This window comes from Bombina bombina, chromosome 8 (assembly GCF_027579735.1).
Source record: "Bombina bombina isolate aBomBom1 chromosome 8, aBomBom1.pri, whole genome shotgun sequence".
NCBI lineage: Eukaryota > Metazoa > Chordata > Amphibia > Anura > Bombinatoridae > Bombina > Bombina bombina.
Window position 1 is genome coordinate 131,376,831 of NC_069506.1, and position 19,584 is coordinate 131,396,414.

Below are 19,584 nucleotides of genomic sequence, written 5' to 3' on the forward strand. Positions count from 1 at the left end.
AGGTTTTATATTACATGCAGTTATATGAAAATTACTGTATACTGTCCCTTTAAGAATACTTGTACTATATCTCAGGATATACGATTCTGAATCTATTTGAGGATAATGGCTGTATTGTAGGTGTCAAAATAATTTAGGGCCTTGTAGGTTAGGACCAAAGATCCATCTAAATTTAAATTATTAAAACAGAGTTCGGGTTTGATCACCACGAAGCAACAGCATTTAAATGAGTATATTGTTTATTTTAAAAAAAATGAAAATTAACTTTTAGTACCCGGTGTACTATGCCACAGGCAGGCAAGGTTTCTGACTTGCAAACCTGTCCCCTCAGGATACATAGGATAAGCAGCAGACACTGTATGTCCGCTGCCCATATGTGATAATGCACCTAGCTAGTACGCGAGTTGGGCCTGTCAATCACCCTGAACAAACTCAGATGTGGCAGAGAGAGTAAGAAGCAGTGATCAGATAACCGCTAATTCTCATAATGTGGCTCAGAGGAGCAAACCTGCTCCGCAAGGGCATTTGCTGCTTAGCACATGGAACCCTTAGTGTTCAGTATACTTTTTATACAAACTCAATTTTTTGGGATACAGAGCAACAATCTGCAGATGATAGATTATAGATCGAAAAACTGATATTGCAAATGAAAAAAAACTGATAAAGTATGGATTCGAGTAATATTTCTAAGACCTATCTATTGGTTATAAGTGCTGTTCCGTTGCAATACAACTGTGAATAGGAAAAGTAAAAAAAAAAAAAAAAAAACACACATGATATTTACAAGCTTTGAGACAAAGGGCTGGTATTAAAAAAAAAAAAAAAATCCCAGTGAGGGTGATCAAAAATTCTAAATGCAATGTTTAGATTTATAATGGTTTATCTAAAAGGTCATACGCATTGTATATATTAACAATTAGACACTACTGCAAAAGGTCAGAATACAAAATAAATATTTTACAGGGGCAGTAAACACATTGAAATTTTAAAATAAAATGTTTAGCTATGTGTTATAAAACAACTTTGCAATACACTTTCATTATGTTTTTTGCCCCTTTTCATGGAATTTAGTTGTGAAAATTGTGGATTTTCAAAGTCTCACAGCTGTAATTTCACACTGCAGATTTATCAAGGATAACCCTGTCACATATCTGTACCTAATTGGTTTTCGCTTGTAACAACTGCAAAATAATGCTCTTTATACCACGTTGTTAGCCTTATTATCGCCATACTCAAACCAGGAGTGGCTCCTCCAGGTAAGGCAATTTGTGGGAGGGGTTTGGCTATTGAAAAACAGGCAACAAATAAAATGTTAACCAAGTTACGATGTAAACAAATAAGTTAGAAGTGAAATCACGCGATTGTGCATGCGATCACGCAATTTCAAAAATAGGATTAAGTCTATGACGCCAGGCACACCCTCCTCCCTCTAGTCATGAGTGCAGCAATTTTAGAATTGAGGTTTCACTGCAGGTATCTAAAGGAGGGTTAATGCACTTGTGCAAACACATCAGCACTAAAATGTAGTAAAAGACCACTAAACGCAGTAGAACTGCATAGTCAGTAAATGCATAATAAAAAGACAACGCAAAAGCACTTAGTTTGAAGTTCAAACGAGTAGATTTCTGACAAATTTTAAAGTTAGTTATATTTTGTTTGCTCTCACTGCCTCAAGTGTCAACCATCAGCCAATCACAAAATGCATGTACATATATTGTGTGAATTCTTGCACATGCTCAGTGTCTTAGAAAGTGTGCATATAAAAAGATTGTGTGTATTTAGATAATGAAAGTGAATGGGAAAGATGTTTAAAATTGTGTGCTCTATATGAATCATGAAAGTTTAGTTTTGACTTTTGTGTTCCTTAACCCCGAAACGATTAGCGCCGTACCCTGTATGTCGCTGCAGTCCTGGGCTTCTCTCTGCCGGGATCACGTTCAAAATAGAGAGATTGCGCTATTTCTGCATGCCCCACAAATGGGGCACTGCAGAAATAGATTTGCAGAGTTGTCAATGCAGAGGGTGCCGATCGCGGGTGGGTGGGAGCCATAGCAGGGAGGCGGGTGGCGGCCCATTGCTGGAGCTGTTTCTGGTAAAGCAGGGATCTCTGCCAATAATGCAGGAGAGCGTGCCCGCTTAAGATCACAGTAAAGTGATCGTGTGAGGGAAGGTGGGTGAGGGAAGGTGGAAGAGGGAGGGGGGAATAAAGGTTGGGAAAGGGATCTGGGTGGATAAATGATGGGGATAAAAAAGGATGGATCCTCTGATGAAGAAAGGACCAGACGGTCATTTACCTTCGAAACGCGTAAGGAAGATTCCTCTGATGAAGGGACCAGACGGTCATTTACCTTCGAAACGCGAAAGGAATATTTACAGAACGGCTATTCTTATACTGTGATGACAGTGCATAGATTTTCATTTGAAGAACTAACCAAACGATTCAAACTTGGTTTCAAATTAATACTTTCCCATTACCTCATATTAGATTGAGGTGAAACACTGTAAGCAGCCAATTTTTAGAGTGTTTTGTTTTTTTTGGTACACAAATAAAAGTACAATATTGCACTATTTTGTGATTTTTCTTCTTACTGCATGTACTCCGTATCTGTGCTTTCCGGAGATTACTCTACCAACTCCAAGCAGCAGAGAAGATGGGATTTTGGAGGCTAGTTGTGGATTATCCTTCGAACTGTGCGGCACTTACCTCATAAGATTGGGGGTAAGAAAAGTAAGTAGGAACCCCGACGGGGTCGGCCATTCTTTTCCCTCTTACTCTGGATATTTTGGATAAACTGTGTTATTACTATTATCAACGGTATTATTATCTACCTTATTACAAGTATCAAAATAATAAAGTCAGGTTTTCTCTTGGATTTTGAATAAGACTATGAAGATATTTTAAGGAAGATCTTTAAGGAACTTTTACATATTTTAAAGGAACTTCTTGATAATATAAAAGATTTTTTTAAACCTTTTTTAACTTTTTATTTATATACAGGTATACCCCGCTCATACAGCGGGTTAGGGACCGGAGCCCCGCTGTAAAGTGAAAACTGCCTTAAAGTGAAACAAGGGAGATTTAGCTTTCTTTTCACTTGCCAGTGCGTTTAAAAACTTGAAAACATGTTTGAATTAACATACATTAGGCGTGCAATAGTGCTACGTTTAGTTTAACACTAGCACAGCACAGTATTCTATTAGTATTCAATAAATAATTACTGTAGTAAAATTTGCCAGACTATAACACTGAGACACACATTGCGCTGTAATGTTGTAAACAGAGTGAACTTAGTATAACAAAATGGTGCCAGTCACTTTTCTCGCAATCTCACGATGATTACAGCACTGTTTCCAAATCCTTGGAGGTTGAACTTCAGCTCCACAAAGCGCTGTATTAGTGAAGCGCTGTAAAGTGAGGTATACCTGTATCCATATTTTTTGGTACATTTATACCGCCACTTATGTATATGTTTTATATATTGCAGTGTGTCAATTAACGGTGACATAGAATTATTATTTGCACAGTTCGGTGTATCATATATTCACATACTCTTAAAATATAAGACAAGAGATTTTAGATATATTTTTTATATTTTTCTATGAAGCGCTCTACAAACACTTGCACTAATATTTTATCATAGGAATGATTGTACTATAGAGGGCAGGTACATATCATACTTTTTAGGTAGTAGCTGCTGTGGGGAAATATCACCTGTATAATTACTGTATTACTAAGATAGTGATAGCCTAGCGCTTTTTACTTCCCCCTTTTCTAAACTACTTAAAAATAAAATAGCCAAATTGTATTGCTAAGTGGGTACTGGCAGACAAGATGGCGGCAATTAGGTAGAGGGGGGAGGGTTAGAGAGCTGTTTGGGGGGGAGGGGTTAGGGAATTTGGGGGCTAAGGGGGAGATCCAACACTGCAGAATAATATATATAAAAAAAAAATATATATATATATATATTTTTTTTTTTTTTAAAAAGCTTTTTATTTTAGTACTGGCAGACTTTCTGCCAGTACTTAAGATGGCAGTGAAAATTGTGAGGTGGGGGAGGGCAGAGATCTGTTTGAGGGGTTCAGGGAGGGATCAGAGGGTGGGATGCGTCAGGTGGGAGGCTGATCTCTACACTAAAGCTAAAATTAACCCTACAAGCTACCCAATTAACCCCTTGACTGCTGGGCATAATACAAGTGTGGTGCGCAGCGGCATTTAGCAGCCTTCTAATTACCAAAACGTAATGCCAAAGCCATAAATGTCTGCTATTTCTGTACAAAGGGGATACCAGAGCATTTACAACCAGTTGTGCCATAATAGCACAAGCGGTTTGTAAATAATTTCAGTGAGAAACCTAAAGTTTGTGAAAAGGGATATTCAGGGATTCCTGACAGATATCAGTGTTACAATGTAACTATTGCTAATTTTGAAAAAAGAATGGTTTGGAAAAAGCAAAGTGCTACTTGTACTTATTGCCCTATAACTTGCAAAAATAGCAAAGAACATGTAAACAGTGGGTATTTCTGAACTCAGGACAAAATTTAGAAACTATTTAGTGTGGGTGTTTTGGTGGTTGTAGATGTGCAACAGATTTTGGGGGGGTCAGTTAGAAAAAGTGTGTTTTTTCCATTTTTTCATCATACTTTATTAAAAAAAATATATAGTAATTTATAAAATATGAAAATAATGTTATCTTTAGAAAGCCCATTTAATGGCAAGAAAAACGGTATATAATATGTGTGGGTACAGTAAATGAGTAAGAGGAAAATTACAGCTAAACACAAATACCGCAGAAATGTAAAAAACAGAATTTATGTTTACCTGATAAATTACTTTCTCCAACGGTGTGTCCGGTCCACGGCGTCATCCTTACTTGTGGGATATTCTCTTCCCCAACAGGAAATGGCAAAGAGCCCAGCAAAGCTGGTCACATGATCCCTCCTAGGCTCCGCCTACCCCAGTCATTCGACCGACGTTAAGGAGGAATATTTGCATAGGAGAAACCATATGGTACCGTGGTGACTGTAGTTAAAGAAAATAAATTATCAGACCTGATTAAAAAAACCAGGGCGGGCCGTGGACCGGACACACCGTTGGAGAAAGTAATTTATCAGGTAAACATAAATTCTGTTTTCTCCAACATAGGTGTGTCCGGTCCACGGCGTCATCCTTACTTGTGGGAACCAATACCAAAGCTTTAGGACACGGATGAAGGGAGGGAGCAAATCAGGTCACCTAAATGGAAGGCACCACGGCTTGCAAAACCTTTCTCCCAAAAATAGCCTCAGAAGAAGCAAAAGTATCAAACTTGTAAAATTTGGTAAAAGTGTGCAGTGAAGACCAAGTCGCTGCCCTACATATCTGATCAACAGAAGCCTCGTTCTTGAAGGCCCATGTGGAAGCCACAGCCCTAGTGGAATGAGCTGTGATTCTTTCGGGAGGCTGCCGTCCGGCAGTCTCGTAAGCCAATCTGATGATGCTTTTAATCCAAAAAGAGAGAGAGGTAGAAGTTGCTTTTTGACCTCTCCTTTTACCGGAATAAACAACAAACAAGGAAGATGTTTGTCTAAAATCCTTTGCAGCATCTAAATAGAATTTTAGAGCGCGAACAACATCCAAATTGTGCAACAAACGTTCCTTCTTTGAAACTGGTTTCGGACACAGAGAAGGTACGATAATCTCCTGGTTAATGTTTTTGTTAGAAACAACTTTTGGAAGAAAACCAGGTTTAGTACGTAAAACCACCTTATCTGCATGGAACACCAGATAAGGAGGAGAACACTGCAGAGCAGATAATTCTGAAACTCTTCTAGCAGAAGAAATTGCAACTAAAAACAAAACTTTCCAAGATAATAACTTAATATCAACGGAATGCAAGGGTTCAAACGGAACCCCCTGAAGAACTGAAAGAACTAAATTGAGACTCCAAGGAGGAGTCAAAGGTTTGTAAACAGGCTTAATTCTAACCAGAGCCTGAACAAAGGCTTGAACATCTGGCACAGCGGCCAGCTTTTTGTGAAGTAACACAGACAAGGCAGAAATCTGTCCCTTCAGGGAACTTGCAGATAATCCTTTTTCCAATCCTTCTTGAAGGAAGGATAGAATCCTAGGAATCTTAACCTTGTCCCAAGGGAATCCTTTAGATTCACACCAACAGATATATTTTTTCCAAATTTTGTGGTAAATCTTTCTAGTTACAGGCTTTCTGGCCTGAACAAGAGTATCGATAACAGAATCTGAGAATCCTCGCTTCGATAAGATCAAGCGTTCAATCTCCAAGCAGTCAGCTGGAGTGAAACCAGATTCGGATGTTCGAACGGACCCTGAACAAGAAGGTCTCGTCTCAAAGGTAGCTTCCAAGGAGGAGCCGATGACATATTCACCAGATCTGCGTACCAAGTCCTGCGTGGCCACGCAGGAGCTATCAAGATCACCGACGCCCTCTCCTGATTGATCCTGGCTACCAGCCTGGGGATGAGAGGAAACGGCGGGAACACATAAGCTAGCTTGAAGGTCCAAGGTGCTACTAGTGCATCCACTAGAGCCGCCTTGGGATCCCTGGATCTGGACCCGTAGCAAGGAACTTTGAAGTTCTGACGAGAGGCCATCAGATCCATGTCTGGAATGCCCCACAGCTGAGTGACTTGGGCAAAGATTTCCGGATGGAGTTCCCACTCCCCCGGATGCAATGTCTGACGACTCAGAAAATCCGCTTCCCAATTTTCCACTCCTGGGATGTGGATAGCAGACAGGTGGCAGGAGTGAGACTCCGCCCATAGAATGATTTTGGTCACTTCTTCCATCGCCAGGGAACTCCTTGTTCCCCCCTGATGGTTGATGTACGCAACAGTTGTCATGTTGTCTGATTGAAACCGTATGAACTTGGCCCTCGCTAGCTGAGGCCAAGCCTTGAGAGCATTGAATATCGCTCTCAGTTCCAGAATATTTATCGGTAGAAGAGATTCTTCCCGAGACCAAAGACCCTGAGCTTTCAGGGATCCCCAGACCGCGCCCCAGCCCATCAGACTGGCGTCGGTCGTGACAATGACCCACTCTGGTCTGCGGAATGTCATCCCTCGTGACAGGTTGTCCAGGGACAGCCACCAACGGAGTGAGTCTCTGGTCCTCTGATTTACTTGTATCTTCGGAGACAAGTCTGTATAGTCCCCATTCCACTGACTGAGCATGCACAGTTGTAATGGTCTTAGATGAATGCGTGCAAAAGGAACTATGTCCATTGCCGCTACCATCAACCCGATCACTTCCATGCACTGAGCTATGGAAGGAAGAGGAACGGAATGGAGTATTTGACAAGAGTTTAGAAGTTTTGTTTTTCTGGCCTCTGTCAGAAAAATCCTCATTTCTAAGGAGTCTATTATTGTTCCCAAGAAGGGAACCCTTGTTGACGGAGATAGAGAACTCTTTTCCACGTTCACTTTCCATCCGTGAGATCTGAGAAAGGCCAGGACAATGTCCGTGTGAGCCTTTGCTTGAGGAAGGGACGACGCTTGAATCAGAATGTCGTCCAAGTAAGGTACTACAGCAATGCCCCTTGGTCTTAGCACAGCTAGAAGGGACCCTAGTACCTTTGTGAAAATCCTTGGAGCAGTGGCTAATCCGAAAGGAAGCGCCACGAACTGGTAATGTTTGTCCAGGAATGCGAACCTCAGGAACCGATGATGTTCCTTGTGGATAGGAATATGTAGATACGCATCCTTTAAATCCACCGTGGTCATGAATTGACCTTCCTGGATGGAAGGAAGAATAGTTCGAATGGTTTCCATCTTGAACGATGGAACCTTGAGAAACTTGTTTAAGATCTTGAGATCTAAGATTGGTCTGAACGTTCCCTCTTTTTTGGGAACTATAAACAGATTGGAGTAGAACCCCATCCCTTGTTCTCTTAATGGAACGGGATGAATCACTCCCATTTTTAACAGGTCTTCTACACAATGTAAGAATGCCTGTCTTTTTATGTGGTCTGAAGACAACTGAGACCTGTGGAACCTCCCCCTTGGGGGAAGTCCCTTGAATTCCAGAAGATAACCTTGGGAGACTATTTCTAGCGCCCAAGGATCCAGAACATCTCTTGCCCAAGCCTGAGCGAAGAGAGAGAGTCTGCCCCCCACCAGATCCGGTCCCGGATCGGGGGCCAACATTTCATGCTGTCTTTGTAGCAGTGGCAGGTTTCTTGGCCTGCTTTCCCTTGTTCCAGCCTTGCATTGGTCTCCAAGCTGGCTTGGCTTGAGAAGTATTACCCTCTTGCTTAGAGGACGTAGTACTTTGGGCTGGTCCGTTTCTACGAAAGGGACGAAAATTAGGTTTATTTTTTGCCTTGAAAGGCCGATCCTGAGGAAGGGCGTGGCCCTTACCCCCAGTGATATCCGAGATAATCTCTTTCAAGTCAGGGCCAAACAGCGTTTTCCCCTTGAAAGGAATGTTAAGTAGCTTGTTCTTGGAAGACGCATCAGCCGACCAAGATTTCAACCAAAGCGCTCTGCGCGCCACAATAGCAAACCCAGAATTCTTAGCCGCTAACCTAGCCAATTGCAAAGTGGCGTCTAGGGTGAAAGAATTAGCCAATTTGAGAGCATTGATTCTGTCCATAATCTCCTCATAAGGAGGAGAATCACTGTCGACCGCCTTTATCAGCTCATCGAACCAGAAACATGCGGCTGTAGCGACAGGGACAATGCATGAAATTGGTTGTAGAAGGTAACCCTGCTGAACAAACATCTTTTTAAGCAAACCTTCTAATTTTTTATCCATAGGATCTTTGAAAGCACAACTATCCTCTATGGGTATAGTGGTGCGTTTGTTTAAAGTGGAAACCGCTCCCTCGACCTTGGGGACTGTCTGCCATAAGTCCTTTCTGGGGTCGACCATAGGAAACAATTTTTTAAATATGGGGGGAGGGACGAAAGGAATACCGGGCCTTTCCCATTCTTTATTAACAATGTCCGCCACCCGCTTGGGTATAGGAAAAGCTTCTGGGAGCCCCGGCACCTCTAGGAACTTGTCCATTTTACATAGTTTCTCTGGGATGACCAACTTGTCACAATCATCCAGAGTGGATAATACCTCCTTAAGCAGAATGCGGAGATGTTCCAACTTAAATTTAAATGCAATCACATCAGGTTCAGCTTGTTGAGAAATGTTCCCTGAATCAGTAATTTCTCCCTCAGACAAAACCTCCCTGGCCCCATCAGACTGAGTTAGGGGCCCTTCAGAAATATTAATATCAGCGTCGTCATGCTCTTCAGTATCTAAAACAGAGCAGTCGCGCTTACGCTGATAAGTGTTCATTTTGGCTAAAATGTTTTTGACAGAATTATCCATTACAGCCGTTAATTGTTGCATAGTAAGGAGTATTGGCGCGCTAGATGTACTAGGGGCCTCCTGAGTGGGCAAGACTCGTGTAGACGAAGGAGGGAATGATGCAGTACCATGCTTACTCCCCTCACTTGAGGAATCATCTTGGGCATCATTGTCATTGTCACATAAATCACATTTATTTAAATGAATAGGAATTCTGGCTTCCCCACATTCAGAACACAGTCTATCTGGTAGTTCAGACATGTTAAACAGGCATAAACTTGATAACAAGTACAAAAAACGTTTTAAAATAAAACCGTTACTGTCACTTTAAATTTTAAACTGAACACACTTTATTACTGCAAATGCGAAAAAACATGAAGGAATTGTTCAAAATTTACCAAATTTTCACCACAGTGTCTTAAAGCCTTAAAAGTATTGCACACCAAATTTGGAAGCTTTAACCCTTAAAATAACGGAACCGGAGCCGTTTTGAACTTTAACCCCTTTACAGTCCCTGGTATCTGCTTTGCTGAGACCCAACCAAGCCCCAAGGGGAATACGATACCAAATGACGCCTTCAGAAAGTCTTTTCTAAGTATCAGAGCTCCTCTCACATGCGACTGCATGCCATGCCTCTCAAAAACAAGTGCGCAACACCGGCGCGAAAATGAGGCTCTGCCTATGCTTTGGGAAAGCCCCTAAAGAATAAGGTGTCTAAAACAGTGCCTGCCGATATTATTATATCAAAATACCCAGATAAAATGATTCCTCAAGGCTAAATATGTGTTAATAATCAATCGATTTAGCCCAAAAAAAGTCTACAGTCTTAATAAGCCCTTTTTGAAGCCCTTATTTACAATCGTAATAAACATGGCTTACCGGATCCCAGAGGGAAAATGACAGCTTCCAGCATTACATCGTCTTGTTAGAATGTGTCATACCTCAAGCAGCAAGAGACTGCTCACTGTTCCCCCAACTGAAGTTAATTGCTCTCAACAGTCCTGTGTGGAACAGCCATGGATTTTAGTGACGGTTGCTAAAATCATTTTCCTCATACAAACAGAAATCTTCATCTCTTTTCTGTTTCTGAGTAAATAGTACATACCAGCACTATTTCAAAATAACAAACTCTTGATTGAATAATAAAAACTACAGTTAAACACTAAAAAACTCTAAGCCATCTCCGTGGAGATGTTGCCTGTACAACGGCAAAGAGAATGACTGGGGTAGGCGGAGCCTAGGAGGGATCATGTGACCAGCTTTGCTGGGCTCTTTGCCATTTCCTGTTGGGGAAGAGAATATCCCACAAGTAAGGATGACGCCGTGGACCGGACACACCTATGTTGGAGAAATAGCCCTGGTGCTTAAATTTTCGTTCTTTTGAACACATATTCCTGTAGGCAATCCTGATATTAACCTAACCGCCACTATACATTTATTAAAAAATTAGTAATATGTAGTTTATTTTTTAGTCGAAATATCGACTATTCACAGTACCTGCTCCTCCCACAGTTTACTTCCTTAGTTTTAGACATATCACATATACAGCGGTCCCACCCGCTGTTTACGTCTCTTCAATGCGCGCTCCCGTTTTCACTTCCCATTGCGCATGCATGAAATGCTGTTTCCGCTGTCAATCAACCATAGTATTCATTGAATCAATACATTCATTGAATACTATCGTTGTGAAGAGAAGTAAACGATCTGCTAACCCAGCACCTAATACCGCCAAATAAAAATACAATACACATCGATTGTAAGTGTTTATTGAAACAGAACTTTTTAATTTCATTATGTTTTGCCTGCTAACTAATATTTTATTATTCAAACAATATTGATTTTCAAAATAAGCTGTAATTAGAGAATACGGAGCCCTGTTACTGATGTACTTACCGAGCGGTACAGTAATTCAGAAATGACAGGGCTCCGTAAAGTAAAACTATTGCGCATGCGCGAAATGTGCACAAGCGTTAAACGAAATAGTCGGTGAACATGATAACAACACAGGCGCAGAAAGGAGTAGTGCTGTCAGCTTAAGCGGGTGGGTCCCCCTGTGGTTAGAGCCTTGATTGGTAATTAAGACGTCAGACTGACACTAAGTAGGTGCGCGTGCCGGGTGGAGGATCAAAATAACGGGAGCCAACGAACAAAATAAAAAAACAAGGTATATAACAAAAACATTGTAAATCGATGAATGAAACTGGTATTTATTTTTAATAGACGTTAAGGGTAACATTAGTGAGGATGCGCACTTTACATTCACTTTAAACCCAATTTTTTTCTTTCATGATTAAGATAGAGAATGCAAATTTATACAACATTCAAATTTACTTCTATTATCTAATTTGCTTAATCCATTAGATATTCTTTGCTAAAGAAATAGTAATACACATGGGTGAGCCAATCATATGAGCCAACTATGTTTAGCCACCAATCAGCAGCTACTGAGCCTATCTAGATATGCTTTTTAGCAAAGGATATCAAGATAATGAAGCAAATTAGATAAAAGAAGTAAATTATAAAGTTGTTTAAAATTGTATTCTCTATCTGAATCATGGAAGAAAAAATGTGGGTTTCATGTCCCTTTAAGGGTAAGAAATTGAAAAATGGTCTGATCATAGGAGAATATGTTCTATTTATTCATAAATAGGTTTCTAAATATATCTGATTTTTTTTTGTACAATATATATCTATACACACACTATAAATATATATATATAGTCAATTGAAACATAGGACTGCACTCACTGGATTTTTAGAAAAAAATACTTATTTATTGTGGTAACGTTTCGGAGTCCACAGACCCCTTCCTTAGACCAGACCTGGTGTGTGTATAGATATATATTGTACAAAAAAAATCAGATTCAGATAATCACTCATTATCTAGCCCTTAGTGTTTAATGTTCCTTTAAGAGGTAATGATAGCCTCTTAAGAGGAAAAAAAGGGTATTTATGGCTCCTTAAAAGGACACTAAAGTCAAATATTTTTTCCCATTCTTTTTCTTGTTAGAGAGTTCAAAAACAAATTATGCTTACCTGATAATTTAATTTCCATCTGTATGGGAAGAGTAAACAGCCGCATTCCTTACTTGTGGCAAATACTGAACCTGGCGACCAGGAGGAGGCAAAGAAACCCCAGCCAAAGGCTCAAATACCTCCCCCACTTTCTCATAACCGTAGTCATTCTGCTAAGGGAACAAGGAACAGTAGGATAAATATCAGGGTGAAAAAGGTGCCAGAAGAAAAAAAATTAAATTTAGGGCCGCCCACTGGAGAACACGGGTGGGAGCTGTGGACTCTTCCCATACAGATTGAAATGAAATTATCAGGTAAGCATAATTTATGTTTTCCATCTTAATTTGGGAAGAGTCCACAGCTGCATTCCTTACTTGTGGGAAACATATACCCAAGCTCTAGAATATACGGAATGCTAACGGGAGGGAAAAAAAGAGAGGCGGACCCTAATCTGAGGGCACCACAGCCTGCAAAACCTTTCTCCCGAAGGCTGCTTCAGCAGAAGCAAAAACATCAAACTTGTAAAATTTTGGAAAAAGTATGTAAGGAGAACCAGGCGCCTTACAAACCAAACCATAACCTAAAAATAAAACCCACCCAATAAACCTTTAAAAAAAAACTGACACTAACACTTAAAAAAAACTGACACTAAAATCCTATTGCATCAGCCAATAGGATTTTTTCACCTTTAATTCCAATTGGCTGATAGAATTCAGCCAATCGGAATTCAAGGGACGCCATGTGAAGATTACGTCATTTAAAAGGAACCTTCATTCGTCGTTAGCCATGGAAAGAAGAGGATGCATTACGAATCTTGAGGGATAGGCTGTACCGCTCAGTTTTTGGCCTCCAAGAAAAATCTTGTAATACCGGCGCTATGGAAGTCCCATTGAAAAAAGACTTTACGCAAATTGCGTAAGTTAATTTGCGGTACGGCCAAAAATGTGTGCAGTGCCCCTAAACCTGCAAGGCTCGTAATACCAGTGGTAGTGAAAAAGCAGCGTTATGAGCCTTAACGCTGCTTTTTTACTCGTACCGCAAAACTCGTAATCTAGCCGATAGTTAGCAACCATAACTATTGCTGAGAGCAAGCTTGTAATAATCAATATTTGTATCACAATTTACTATTTTTTCTACTATTAAAAACACACGCTTGGTAATCTGAGCTGTATTTGTACTCAGGAGCACCAAAAAGGCTGAGGGTGATGTTCAAGGTTAAAAACAAATATTTATTGATAAAACATAAAAAGTGCAAACAGCTATGAGTGCTGATTACTAAGGATCGAGGTAGCTGAGGTATCAGATGTTCCTACAAATGAGAGAGAGAATAATAGCTGGTACAATTGCTAGTGTGCAATGGAAAGGTGAATGCTATTGCACCTAAGACCTAGTCGACTTGGTGAGTCAGACTGACAGTGATAAATAAGTACATGAGCAACAACTAAAGATAAGTAAATAGTAATTTGTGACAATAGTGCAATGGTAAAACAATGAACTAGGTGCTACCTATAAGTGCTAATATAAACATAGACGTTTGACAAATATGTTACAGAATACATGAAATATATGTACACGTGTACAAAAAATATAATAATGTATCCTTGTGAACAAAAAAGAGGTGGATGAAAAATGTTCAAAATCCCATGGGATGCAATTCTTAAAAAGTATATGAATGTCACAGAAGTGATGAACAAATTGTCAAGGAATCCTAAATAGTAAGGACAGTAATCTGTGAAAAGCTCCCCTCCTAGAGACGTACTAAGGGCAAGTGATGGTAGCTCTAAAAATAAATGGAAAAGACCACGTGCAAAAACCGATGTACTAAGTGAGTCTAATCAGAATCTGACTCACCCGGGAAGAATAGACACCTCCTTGTAGTCAAGTCTACGTGTTTCAGCCCTGTGATGGGCCTTTTTCAAGACATAAGGAGGCGCAATTTAATTAGACCATATATCTGGTCCTTCAACCAATCATAAGATTTGAATTAGCCCCCCAAAAATTGCGCCGGCTTGCACGCACGTATCCTGTATACAACATCGTGAGTGCTTCCGGTTATAATTGCGTGACTTCCGGTTCACGGAAAAAACTTCACATCCGGTTTTCTGTTTTTACGTCACTTCCAGATTAGGGGTATGTGGTGGCCATATTGAATAAGGGCAAGACAATGAGTTAATGTGAGTTACATGCAGCAAGAAAAAAAAAACGAATAAAGAGGAGGCATATATTCTTCCCAATATTAATAAACTTATAAGAAAGATAATATAAAGTACAGGTAGCCCTCAGTTTACGCCAGGGTTAGGTTCCAGGAGGAATGGTTGTAAATCGAAACCGTTGTAAATTGAATCCCAGTTTATAATGTAAGTCAATGGGAAGTGAGGGAGTTAGGTTCCAGAACCCTCTTAAAATTGTCACGTAACACCTAATACATTATTTTTAAAGCTTCGAAATTAAGACTTTAAATGCTAAACAGCATTCTAAACCTAATAATATAGATTGTATCATCATCAAACCAAGTTTAATGAACAAAAACCATTTGCTAACAGCACCTAATTAAATAATCACACAACAGACTGCATCATCATCAAACTAAGTTTAAAGAACAAAAACGTTTTTTTACTTGCATTTTTCTGCAATCAGTTATCTGCATTGTTAGCATGTTAAATAATATTGGGTCTGCACTTATTCTATGCATTTCAGTCTGCAGTGATTAATAAGCAGTTAGGCACCCTCACCTGAAGCTGCTGGACAGGAAGATAATAGGGAAGTGCCTGCTAAATTTTGCTCGATAGATCTGGTCTGATCTGTGTATTGTTAAGTTGCATAACTTTGCTGCAAAACAAGCGGACAGCTCCACCTACTGGCTATTTTAATTAGTGAATTGCTTTCCAAATGACTGAAAAAAAAGGTTGTTATTCTGAAACGGCGCAAATTGAACCGGCGTAAACAGAGGGCCACCTATATTATATAATACATACTAAAATCATATTTCAGGCTTATGCCACTCACAATAGTAACCGTGGCATGTTCAAAGGGATATTGAAAAAGTTTTTATATATTACTTTTTTGTTTTTTTCTGTTTTTACGTCACTTCCGGATTAGGGGTATGTGGTGACCATATTGAATAAGGGCAAGACAATGAGTGAATGTAAATTTACATGCAGCGAGAAAAAAAAACGAATAAAGAGGAGGCATCTATTCTTCCCAATATTAATAAACTTATAAGAAAGATAATTTAAAGTATTATATAATACACACTAAAATCATATTTCAGACTTATGCCACTCACAATAGTAACCGTGGCATGTTCAAATGGATATTGTGAAAGTTTTTATATATTACTTATAATTGTAATTAAAGTATTTCTAATAAAATGTCAGTTTAAAAACTATGTAAAAGAAAACCGTATAAAAACAGTATGAAAACAGTATGAAAATGTAATAGCATTATAGTGATCAGAACAGAAGATACCGATCGTTAACTAAGAAATACCAATGGTTAACTAAGAAATAGTACCTATTCTTTCTTTGGTGGTTCATCATAACAAACTTATTTACATTATTAAGAATGACATAATAATATCCATAATGTAAGATCTCAGATGAATGGAAGGTGGGAAAGATTACAAATGTAATGTTTGTTAATATAATAGTGGCCGGGGGGATATACATTAGGACTAGACAATCTTAAGTCTCCAGAGTGGCCAGCCTTAGCCCCATATATACTAGCTAGTACGAACATACATACTCGTAACATATAGGACTATAGTGAATAGGTTGTTTGAAATCTTTACTCAAAGGTCAGTCACCCCTTACTTGGTGTATATTGTAATTGAAACAATACAGACATATTAAAATTACGCAAAAAGGATCCATTAAGGTGTAGGTCAGGACATACAATGGCCATACATGGTAGGGGGGTGCTAGAACAGATGTGATATAATAATGCTAAAACAGATGCACTACTTCAAAGTTTGCATTCAAACCTTTGGGATAAATGCAGTCAAGATTGAAAATCCACTTAGATTCTATCCTAAGCATTTTCTGTCCGATGTCACCCCCTCTCCAATCTTTCAACACCTTACAAATGGCCATAAATTTAAAAGTGGTATCTCTGCCTTGATGTTTGTCTTTAAAGTGTTTATAAATGGGTAGGTCAGTTTTTCCCCATTTTATCTGAAGTAGGTGTTCTCTGATTCTGTCTTTCAGACAGTGTGTGGTTTGGCCAACATATTGTAGACCACAACCGCACTCTATCAGATAGATGATGTATTTGTCTATGCACCGTATGGTATACTTAACTTTGAATGTTTCATGATTAGTGTGAGATATAAAGGTGTCAGTTTTCCTGCCATGTGTGCAGGCTTTACATGATGGACAGGGAAAAAAACATTTTAGTTTGTTGCCCTTAGGGTCTTGATCATAGTGACCCTTTCTCGTTGATATACTAGGGGCTAAAATAGTTTTCAGATTTCTTGCTTTACGATATATAAATTGGGGTTGGTTGGTCAGATGTTAACCTATCACAGCATCTTCTTTAATGAGATGCCAGTGTCTTTTAATGATTTTTTTCTATAGTACCCCTATTCTCGTTATATTGTGTAATGAACGGTATATCTAATTCACTTTTTTGTGTAGGGACATTCTTATTTTTATAACTCAACAAAGACTTTCTATCAATTTTGCCAACTTCGTTGATAGTATTGTCTATTAAGACTTCGTTGTAACCCCTTTCTAGAAATCTCTCTTTTAGATTAAGGGATTGTGTAATCCAGGTATTTTCATTAGAGCAGTTCTTTCTAACTCGCATAAATTGTCCCTTTGGGATATTTGTAATCCATCTGTTAAGGTGGCAACTTGTGTGATGGATGTAATTGTTGCAGTCAAAATCCTTAAAATACGTCGCTGTGTCAATGTTGCCGTCTTTCACTCGGATATCTAGATCTAAAAAGTTGATATAGTCCTTACTGATTGTGTAAGTGAATTTTAAGTTGGCCTGATTTTGGTTCATCACATTGAGAGTATGGGTAAGATCCTCGTGAGTACCCCCAGATCATCAATATGTTGTCAATGTATCTTTTATAGAGGGCAGGAATTCCCATTTACCCATATATAAGTTGGCATAGCTAGGCGCGAACCTGGTCCCCATAACTGTGCCACATGGGGAGTATGTTACCCATACTCTCAATGTGATGAACCAAAATCAGGCCAACTTAAAATTCACTTACACAATCAGTAAGGACTATATCAACTTTTTAGATCTAGATATCCGAGTGAAAAACAGCAACATTGAAACAGCGACGTACTTTAACAATGTTGACTGCAACAATTACATCCATCACACAAGTTGCCACCTTAACAGATGGATTACAAATATCCCAAAGGGACAACTTATGCGAGTTAGAAAGAACTGCTCGAATGAAAATACCTGTCTTTGTTGAGCTATAAAAATAAGAATGTCCCTACGCAAAAAAGTGAACTAGATATACCGTTCATCACACAATATAACGAGAATAGGGGTACTATAGAAAAAAAATCATTAAAAGACACTGGCATCTTATTAAAGAAGATGATGTGATAAGTGAACATCTGACCAACCAACCCTAATTTATATATCGTAAAGCAAGAAATCTGAAAACCCTTTTAGCCCCTAGTATACCAACGAGAAAGGGTCACTATGATCGAGACCCTAAGGGCAACAAACTAAAATGTTTTTTTCCCTGTTCATCATGTAAAGCCTGCACACATAGCAGGAAAACTGACACCTTTATAACTCACACTAATCATGAAACATTCAAAGTTAAGGATACCATACGGTGCATAGACAAATAAATCATCTATCTGATAGAGTGCGGTTGTGGTCTACAATATGTTGGCCAAACCACACGCTGTCTGAAAGACAGAATCAGAGAACACCTACTTCAGATAAAATGGGGAAAAACTGGCCTACCCATTTATAAACACTTTAAAGACAAACATCAAGGCAGAGATACCACTTTTAAATTTATGGGCATTGGTAAGGTGTTGAAAGATTGGAGAGGGGGTGACATTGGACAGAAAATGCTTAAGATAGAATCTAAGTGGATTTTCAATCTTGACTGCATTTATCCCAAAGGTTTGAATGCATTAGTGCATCTGTTTTAGCATTATTATATTACATCTGTTCTAGCACCCACCTACCATGTATGGTCATTGTATGTCCTGACCTAGATCATACTGGCTCCTTTTTGCGAAATTTTGATATGTCTGTATTGTTTCAATTACAATATACACCAAGTAAGGGGTGACTGACCTTTGAGTAAAGATTTCAAACAACCTATTCACTATAGTCCTATATGTTACGAGTATGTATGTTCGTACTAGCTAGTAAATATGGGGCTAAGGCTGGCCACTCTGGAGACTTAAAGGGCCACTGTAAGTAAATATTTTCTATGCCTGTTACTAACTAACTACCCCAAATACGCTTTTTATCAATAGCATTTCATTAACATATCTCTACAGTATATCAGAAATCTTGTCTGCAAATTTAATTGTTTTCCAAACCCACTCCGTGGCAGTGACGTGCAGTGACGTCAGAGGCTGGTGAGGCAGTGGCAGGATACGCCTTCATTCTTTAGATATCCTTTGTTGAAGAAATAGCAATGCACATGGGTGAGCCAATCACATGAGGTATCTATGTGCAGCCACCAATCAGCAGCTACTGAGCATATTTAGATATGATTTTCAACAAAGGACATCAAAAGAATGAAGAAAATTAGATATTAGATGTAAATTGGAAAGTTATTTAAATTTGCATATGGGTTTCATGTCCCTTTAAATGGTGTCTTGGAAAACTGGTCAACTTAGTAAACATCTGATTTTAGTCTAAAAGGATTGTAACAGAAACTCTTGCCAGATAACACAATGCTTGCTCTGATTATGAGATCTAGAAATCCATGCCCATTAAAATATGTTTAAAACATACTTTTTACTTTAATGCTGCAAATTATGCTTATAGATTCTTTCATTACATAAGGGATGAGAGTCAGAGGGGGAGGAAGAGAGACAGAGAGAGATAAAGAGACCATGGGGGAGAACAACACATAAGGAGAGAGATGGATAGATAGAGAGAGACACACACCCACACACAAGGGGAGAGGGACCACTGCATTTTTAAGTAATAAAACAGCAGAGCTACAGAGAGTTCAGAAAATGAGTCTATAATTTAGTGGGAAGTACAGAGGCAAGCTGCTAAGTTAGTGGGTGTAAAGTTTGAGT

At 39.1% G+C, this 19,584-nt stretch overlaps 1 protein-coding gene across 1 annotated transcript in view; it reads right to left on the minus strand.

Annotated features, from left to right (window-relative positions):
• ILVBL (ilvB acetolactate synthase like) overlaps positions 1-19,584 on the minus strand; it is a 144,732-nt gene that overhangs the window by 88,204 nt on the left and 36,944 nt on the right. The gene's annotated exons all lie outside the window — the stretch shown is intronic.